The following is a 9,444-nucleotide window of genomic DNA, read 5'->3' as shown; positions in this document are numbered from 1 at the left end:
ACAGCTGGTTCCTCTCTTGCAGCCGAACACAAAAGAGCTGAGCTAGCACTTGGGAAAATGGGATGTCAACATTTTTTTGCTCAAATTTGATAAGCAGCATAAGACTAGCACCTTCAATGCTTCTTTCAAAGCCGTCAAAGCGGCCAAGACAATCCAGACCCTGCAGGCAGCCCGGAAGCTTCCAGGGGGAGGAGACGGGCAAGGAGCTCCCAGCAAAACAAGGAGGATGAGGTGGGACCAAACCCAGGCCCACCGCTGCCCCGCCACGTGGGTTGTCCACGGCACTTCTCCGGGCTGGTTCCACAGTGTTCCTGGCTCAGAAAAAGACCACACAGCGAAGCCTCTGTCCAGTGGGCAGGAGGACCCAGGCCCTCAGCGCCCTCGGATCACCCCAGGCATCCTGTTTCAACTGTGCCGAAAGCATGACATGGTACAAACAGGCTGGGGAAATCAAGGACCAATCAGAGCATTAAAAACAGGCTTTTCTGGCTGCCCCAGGAAGGCTAAGGTTTCGGCTCTGCTGCCATCTCCTCACATTTTCCACTGATGTCACCCCGCCCAATAATTGGTGGAGAGGAGACTTAAAGGAGAAGAGAGGAGCTGCGCGAACCGAGCGGTGGGATCGAGAGAAAAACAGGGCACGGGCTGGCCCCAGCTGTGGCCATGGGAATCGCACTCACTTGGCAAGCAGGACTGCGGGCCAGCCATGCACTGCATGGGGCGTCCGTCCTCTCGTTGCTGGGTAGAAAACAAGCCAGCGAAGGCACGCTGTTCCTCCGCAGAGGACAGGCCTCCGCTGCACGCCTGAACCAGTCGGGCCATTGATCCCAGCCAGGGAGCCTACACAGCAAAGCGGCAGGCTGAGCCTGGCCATCAGGAAGCAGCTCTGGCTGTGCCTCTGCTGGACACTGGCACAGCCACAGACCTTCTCTGGGGGTTGACCAGTGACTCTGATTGTGCCGCGGGCTGCTCAGTCGTGACCGTGTTACCAACAAGCAAACTGAATGCCTCTGCAGGTGAGCTCCTTCAAACCAGCTGCAATTCCAGAATTATTAGCTACACAGCTCCTATGTGCCAGGCTCTTTGCTGTGCACTTTGCCCAATGTACGTTTATTTGACTTACGCATTAAGAACTGTAAATCGGGGCCGGTGCTGTGGCGTAGCAGGTAAAGCCACTTCCTGTGATGCTGGCATCCTATTTGGATGCTGGTTCAAGTTCTGGCTGCTCCACTTCTGACCCCGCTCTCTGCTATGGCCTCGGAAAGCAGCTGAAGATGGCTCAAGCGCTTGGGCCCCTGCATCCATCTGGGAGATCCAGAAGAAGCTCCTGGTTCCTGGCTTTGGATCAGCACGGCTCTGGCTGTTGCGGCCATTTGGGGAGTGAACCAGCGGATGGAAGACCTCTCTCTCTCTGTCTCTCCCTCACTGTCTGTAACTCTACCTCTCAAATAAATAAATAAAATCTTAAAAATAAGGGACCTATAAGTTACCTGCTCTGTGTGATCAGTTTGCTAGGTGCTGTGGATAAAACAGTAAACAGGACGGACACAGTCCCTGTCCTCCCGGACCTGTCCCAGCTCCCTCAGTTGCCCATGGCAACACCAGGATACGGAAGTAGCAGCTGTGTTTTCTAAGTGAGGAAACAGCAGCTCAGAGAGGTGAAGTGACTCACACAGGATCACAAAGCACTCAAGAGCACAGTCAAGGAAGAACCTCTGTGTCCTGGCTTTAAGACTACGTCTTCCCCATTGTACAACCCCACACCCTGTGCCCACATTAGCAAGGGGATGCTGAAACAATCTCCTTGGCCCACTGAGGGGAGGGCAGCGGGAGGGGAGACAGAGAAATCCCTGCTCTGAAATTCTCACAATAAAATATGTTTTTAAATGCTTCCTCCAACGCTCACTCTCCAGGAGGCCCAACGCTGTGACCTACCCAAATTCTATTCCTCTATTCCATATATTTCTTATCCCAACCAGGCAATCAATGCTGGAGGGGCCAACCAAAAAAGTAAGGCTCTAATAAGAATAATAGGCTTACATTAAGCCAAATAAAGTCATTCTGAAATGACTAAAGAGAAATAGCAGAGGAGAAATGCCGCTGGGCTCGCACTCTGTTTATGCACTGCACATTATACCTTTTCATCACAATTACCTAAAGTGGTACATTTGTACTTCCATAATGTATGGAATTCATTACAGAGTTTTGCAATGAAATTATCACACTGTGCCTGGGACATCTGCACCCTGTCATACATCATTCTATTCATTTCTAGTTAATTTAATCCCAATATCTGCCCACATGATAAGACAGATGTTCAGCTACGCTGCAGCTTCGATGGTTTTCTGCCTTGAAGAAAGTTGAAGCCGTTGAAAGAAATGACATCTTTCAGACAGAAAGCTTACAGTATTAAAAAGTTGGGCCAGGGGGGTTGCCGCCTCACTATTAGTCTTTTTATTTTTCATTCATGTAGAATGGTAACCTCTGCCGCAATGCTCAACATGTGAGATTAACTGAGGCAAAAGGCTAAGGGGGGTTTTTCTACAGCCACTGAAAACGAAGCCCCATCAAAGCTGGCGTAGAAGTATTGCCGTATCACTCAGTAAAGAAAGGATCTGGACATTCCACTCGGGTGTCTTAGCCACGTGTGTGGGGAGGAAGCCGTCGCTTCCCTGTGCCAAGCTGGATGCGTGACACGTGGCTCCTGCGTTCCTCTCTGCCAACCTGGGAGATGGCCACTGCGGCGATCTCCCATCCAGAGTCTCTGACTCGCATGCCCCTCTGCTTCCCACCCCCTCTGATCACGTGTCCAGATCTGAACAGCGCACGCGCCTTGGCGACAGCGTCCCTCCGGGGTAGTCCTACCTGGCGAGCCCCGGCTGGGTAATTTGGGGAAAGTGACTTGGCCTGTTGGAGCCTCAATGTCATCATTTTCGTAAAGTAAATAATGGCAACGATTTCAGAAGATGTGAATCCCAGCAGAGAGAACACCTGTGGCAAGTGCACATTGAACTCAATCGTGCAAACAATAACGTACTACTTTCAACAACAAGACTAGCACTTTTCACCTGTGGAAAGCTTCTAGGAGAGCTCCCGCCTCCTGTAGCTTCCAAGCACGTAGCAGATATTATTATTATTGAGAACAACACGGTTGCTAGTATTATTCCACAGTGGTTGCCCTCCCATGCTACAAATTAAAATCATTTCTAATTTTTTTTTTTTTTTGACAGGCAGAGTGGACAGTGAGAGAGAGAGACAGAGAGAAAGCTCTTCCTTTGCCGTTGGTTCACCCTCCAATGGCCGCCGCGGCTGGCGCGCTGCGGCCGGCGCACCGCGCTGATCCGATGGCAGGAGCCAGGAGCCAGGTGCTTTTCCTGGTCTCCCATGGGGTGCAGGGCCCAAGCACCTGGGCCATCCTCCACTGCACTCCCTGGCCACAGCAGAGGGCTGGCCTGGAAGAGGGGCAACCGGGACAGAATCCGGCGCCCCGACCGGGACTAGAACCCGGTGTGCCGGCGCCGCTAGGCGGAGGATTAGCCTAGTGAGCCACGGTGCCGGCTATCATTTCTAATTTTTACAGTGGTCCACTTTTGCCCTTGTTGGATCACATAAAACTTCAGCAGACACCAGCATGCTGTGTGCAACAAGGGGAATACAGAGAAGGGAGTCACAAGTCACACTGGGATGAAAACATCTTTCTGAGCTGGGGCAGAAGAGTATGAAGGCAACATCTTCTTTTTCTTTTTTTTTTTAAGATTTATTTATTTATTTGAAAGGCAGAGTTACAGAGATAGATCCTCCATCCACTGGTTCACTCCCCAAATGGCTGCAACAACTGGGACTGTGCCAGGTCAAAGCCAGAATCCCAGAACAACTTCTGGGGCTCCCATATGAGTGCAGGAGCCCAAACACTTAGGCCATCCTCCACTGCTTTCCCAGGCATATTAGTAGGGAGCTGGATTGGAAGTGGGGCAGCTGGGACTTGAACCAGTGTCCCTTTCTGGCATGATTTGGAGGGGTTGGAGCATCTATAGGTGACCCACAGGTGTCCTGGGGTTTGGGAAAAGGACAAGAAGGATACACTGATCCTGCATTCTCCCACCTATCCAAGCAGCTTGACCCTGTAACATGCTGCGTGGGCCAGCAAGAGATCATAGGCTCAAGGATTATGACAAAACTGAGCAAATTCCTCTGTACTTGGAATACTGAGAAATGTTGTGAGAGATGGAGATTAGGGGTTGAATTAACCTTGTGCAAGCAGTCTCTGGCCACCAAGCCTTCCCAATCCAGCAATGCCACATTAGGATATAAAATGACTTGGTTCTCTGGTTGATGCTGGGGAATTGTGTTCCCAAGATGGCTTCTCCAAATGTAAGTTCAAAGTGACTACAGGGGCTGGCACTGTGGCATTGAGGGTAAAGCCACCGCCTGCAGTGCCCGCATTCCATATGGGTGCTGGCTCAAGTCTTGGCTGTTCCAGTTCTGATCCAGCTCTCTGCTATGGCCTGGGAAAGCAGTGGAAGATGGCTCTAGTGCTTGGCCCCCTGCATCCATGTGGGAGACCAGGAAGACACTCCTGGCTCCTGGCTTTGGATCAGCACAGCTCTGACCATTGCAGCCAACTGGGGATTGAACCATGGATGGAAGGCCTCTCTCTCTCTGCCTCTCCTTCTCTCTCTGTTTAACTCTGACTTTCAAATAAATAAATCTTAAAAAAACAGTGCCCTTACATATCAGCTAATCCAACCTTCTTGTACAGAACAGAAATGTGAGATTGAGAACGTATTTATGCCACCAGTCCACCACTCTTCTCACTGTGAGCATCCTTTCAATTCTGTGTTCTAAATGCTTCATCCCTGGTAGGCCCATGGTGACAGTTCAGTGACAGTTCAATGAACTAAAGCGAGGCGAGGCCCAGACAGGTCTAAGAGCTCACCAAATTAGTGGCAGAGCCATCAGTGGAACCAAATGGCCTTATGTCCACTTCTAGCCCACCAGGCAGATTTACCTTCCTTGAGGAATGAACTCAAAGCTTCATGGCCAAGCCCATCTCTTTTATTGCTTACAACCTTGCCCGTTTTCCTAAGTCCAGAAAGATTAGCCCTCCTTGCCTGCCTTATATTCAGGGATCCAAGGTCAAGTTCTTCTACTTTCTGGGTTCCCGTTTCACCACGTTTAACTTGAGTTGACTGTTTAATGACACTTGCATATATGTTTGAAGAATATGCATTTCTGTTCACTCGCTGCTGAGTTCCTAGTGATTAACACAGCACCCACAACAAAGTAGGACCCTTGCAAACATTTGGTGAATGAACAAGTAAATGAATATGCCTGGTATTCCTTTAGGTTTCAGCTCACAAGCCAACAACTTATAAAAGTAAATCCTGTGGCTGGTATTGTGGCATAGCTGGTAAAGCCTCCACCTGCGACACCAACATCCCATATGGCACCAGTTTGTGTCTTGGCTGCTCCACTCACAGTCCAGCTCCCTGCTATTGTACCTGGGAGAGCAGCAGAAGACTTGGGCCCCTGCCACCCATGTGGGAAACCCGGATGAAGCTCCTGGTTCCTGGCTTCATACTGCCTCAGCCCTGGACACTGTGGCCACTTGAGGAGTGAACCAGAGAATGGAAGATTCTCTTTCTCTCTCTCTTTCTCTCTTCCTCTCTGTGTGTGTATGTCTCTCCCTCTCTCTCAGTAACTCTGACTTTCAAATAAATAAATCATAAAAAAAAGAAAATCCCTAGAGTTTGTTTAGGAAGAAATCGAAGACAGCTCCTGGACTTTCTGGGAAAAACTGTTAACGATTAATTAGTAACACCTGCCATAGGCTCATGTGCGCACAGAGGGGCAACGTATTTACTATCCCCAGATAATCAGGGATGGGAGAAGAGAGAAAAGTGTGCAGCTTGGTTTTGTGGAAAGGGACAAAGAGAGTGAAATATGAATCAAAGGTGAGATGCAAGATGAAAGCCACTATGTTCTACTTCCAGATTACTCTGATGATGATGCTATCATCACAGGGGGTACATTCTTGGTGTCCAGCCAAGGCTCCCGCATGAGGCCAAGCCAAGCCCCTCACAGCCCTCTGGGACCTCTGCTTCATGGGGCTCCTCCTTCCTCTCCTGGTCCACTTAGGTTCACTTTCTGAGTGATGGAATCTGGTCAGATGGGCAGTGCTTTTCCAAATTAGAGCAGAGTCCTGACCAGGAACTGCTTTTGGTTACCAGGGATACATAACTCAGATGCTAGCATCAAACAGATTTGCCTTCAACAATCAGCTCTGTAAACTAGGTCTTGTTTGACATAGAAAAAACTATTTAACTTCTTTTGTAGAAAATGGAAATAATAATAATAATAATAATATTGAACAGAATGAAATCATCTGTGCCAAGGGATTAGTACGCTTTGCATCTTTGTCTTAGGGCATTCCCTCATTGGCTCCATTTTGCCTTAGATCAACTACTTTTAGGCAGCACCAATATTGTTCCCAAAGAGCCTTCATTGCTTAAGTGGATGGAAAAAAGGGGCCTCTCCTCTGTGGTTTGCTGCAATAGTAGCTGCTTTTCCCAGATCCTGGAAGCCAGTTTAATACTGAGCTCCCTGGCTGGGGGCCTGCAGATAAGCCCTGAGCATATTGAACTCCAGCTGTTGAGCGGAGGAACAGCTGGAAATTACACAATTGACACCTAAATGGAGGCGGTGATCCCTGTACAATCACCTCTCGATTACCTGCATGCTGCATCCTCCCCCAGCCTTGCTGATGTTTCCGGGGCTGCCCAGGCTTCTCCTGACTTCCCAAGCTGGAACGGTGTGTGGACGGCGGCAGTCATGGCGCTGATGTGTGTGTACAACTGATTATCATAGCCAAATGCACACACAGCCTGGGGAGCACATCCTGACTTCCATCATTTGTGCCTCTGCTTCCAAATACATATATTTAAAAAATCTGGAGCATTCCTTCAGATAGTCACTGGCTGGGCAGAGCAGAAGCGGTTCTTGGCTGTTTGTCAGCCCTGGGGCACGCAGCACCAATTGTTCCTGAGAGACTCTGAAGAAAGGCAGAGTGGTGTGCTAGGAAAACCCCGAACTTCTGCTACTGCCGAGTCCAGTTCCTGGCTCCACCCTGCCCAGCTGCCTGACCTTGGCCATGGGATTTATTTTCTCCATTTTACCTTGCCCAAGGTCACATTTGGGATCACTGAAAGATACAAAGATTCAAATTGTGCTAAACCCTTATGAACACTAGTTCATCTCTCCAAGGTCCCTTTGCCTGGTCACAAAACACTGCCAGCCTCATTTTCTGCACCAATCGAATCTGGTCCCATACAGGTATATGTACCTGCTGGCCTGGTCTAGATTCTCCCTCACCCCCTCCAATGCAGACTGAGGATGGCCTGTTGTCCAGACAGAGGTGGGAACCAACCCTCCTCGTAAACCTTCAAGTCTTTCTTTTCCTTATAAAAGGTAAGGCAAAGGAACAAGCATTCATGATTCACTACTGTCTTCCGGAGGCTACGGTTGTTGGTGCATCTGTCAAGTGTCGTCTCAGATTTATGGACGCAGTTTCTGAGAATCACAGAGGTCAAGCGACTTACTTGCATTCACTCGGGGAGTGAATAAAAGTGGCAGCTGGCCTTAGCAGTCAGCCAGGGAGGAGAAGCAGCTCCCAGGCAGATGGCAAGATCTCAGGCCCCTGGCCTGAAGCTCACCCTCTAACTTTGTGGCAGTGACTTAAGAGGGAAGCCAAGGAGGTGGTGAACAGTAGATACAGCGGGCTGCAGGAGCAGTAGTTACACTGCAAGGGAGGAGCCCTGTGGCAGGGACCAGGACCACGGATGAAGGAATGGCTCTGAGTCCTCACGCATGCCTGCCAAGGAGAGGAGGGACTGGGGCAGAGAAGAGGAAGTGAGAGACCCCAGGGATGAAACTACACACCTGCCTTGTTATTTTTGCATTATCATTGAGGCCTGAACCAGGCAACTTTCCCTTTGTGGGCTGGCACAGCAAACAGGCAGACACCTGACACACATTTACAGAGGAGAGCAAGCCTGTCTTCTGTGCGCATTCAGAGAATACATACTGCGTGCCTGCTCAGGACCAGGCATTGTTTGAAACTCGGGGAATAGAGCAATGAGGAAGACACACAAGGTCCCTGCTCTCACAGAACTTTTCTTTGTGCCAAAGAGGACAGACAACAAAGAACAAACATACATGCTGGTGGTGCTGAGCCCAAGTTGGTACTGCCTGCCAAGTGGGGCCATTGGATATTTGTGCAAGGTATGTGGCGGGGGAGGGTGAGTCGTTGTCATAGACTCTCCCTCCTCACCTCAAACCCACTTTGCTACTTAGGCTGGACCAGGATTGTGAAATGCCAACTGCTTTGCAATGAAAAATCATTCTGTATGGTGAATATTTGCGCTGCTCAAAATGCCAGAGGCACCCTGATTGAGAACATAGCTGGGAAAATACGTAAAGAAATAAGAAAGTTGTAAATAGTGGTGGATGCCTGGTAGGAAAGAAGACAAGATAGTGAGGTGGAGGGGTGGTGGGGTCTATTCTGGCTTGAGTGATGCGGCAGGTTGAATGGTGACACCCTTGTCCTAACCCCAGAACCGGTAAATATTACCTTATCCAGGAAAAGCAATTTTGTAGATGGAATAAGTTGAGGATCTTGAATGAGGAGCTCATCCTCGATGAACCATTAGGCCTTACATCCAAGACAAGATGAGATAGAGAGAGATTTGAGAGGAGAAGACGTGCAGAGCAAACAGGGATGAGCTGACGAAGGCAGGGAGGGCAGTGATGCATTCACAAACAAGGATGGCCTGCAGCCAACAGACGCTAGGAGACAGGCAGCGAGCATAGTCAGCCTGCAGAGCCTCTGGGGAGTGCATGGCTCTGTCAGTACCTTGGTTTTGGACTTGGCCTCAAGAAATATGAGAGAAGTTTGTTACAGCCAACATAAGCAAGCAGCCCAAGAAGGCTGCCCCTGCTCTTTCTCCTTCTCCTTCTCCCTCTTCTTCTTCTTCTTTTATGATTTATTTGTTTGAAAGGCAGAGAGAGAGAGAGAGAGAGAGAGAGAGAGAGAGAGAGAGAAACTTCTGTCTGCTGGTTCACTCCCCAAATGTCTGTGCAACAACCAGGGCCAGGCTAGGAGAAGCCAGGAGCCAGGAGCCAGGAGCCTCATCCCGGTCTCCCACATGAGTGGCAGGTGCGCACGCACTTGGGCCATCATCCACTGCCTTCCAGGCATTTCAGCAGGAAGCAATCAGAGGAACCCAACCAAGCTCTCAGATATGACACATCACATTTATGTTGAGGCCTGACTTCTCTGAGGCACCAGCCATCCAGCAAAACACCAAAGTCCCCCAAAATCTGACTTCTCTAAATAAGACCAATGAAGTCCCTTCTGTCAAAAGGGATCACCAGCATCCCATATGG

At 49.6% G+C, this 9,444-nt stretch overlaps 1 long non-coding RNA gene across 1 annotated transcript; it reads left to right on the top strand.

Moving 5' to 3' along the window:
- The first annotated feature begins 567 nt into the window (after positions 1 to 567).
- Positions 568 to 1,474, top strand: LOC138847043 (uncharacterized). The gene is made up of 2 exons (XR_011384659.1): positions 568 to 1,016; positions 1,269 to 1,474. It is a non-coding gene; the product is annotated as an uncharacterized LOC138847043 (long non-coding RNA).
- The last annotated feature ends 7,970 nt before the right edge of the window (positions 1,475 to 9,444 follow it).

Source organism: Oryctolagus cuniculus, chromosome 1, assembly GCF_051225735.1.
Source record: "Oryctolagus cuniculus isolate XC-2025 breed Fujian yellow rabbit chromosome 1, ASM5122573v1, whole genome shotgun sequence".
Taxonomy (NCBI): Eukaryota; Metazoa; Chordata; class Mammalia; order Lagomorpha; family Leporidae; genus Oryctolagus; species Oryctolagus cuniculus.
Note: the sequence above shows the minus strand (reverse complement) of the source record. Positions and strands in the feature narration are given on the sequence as shown.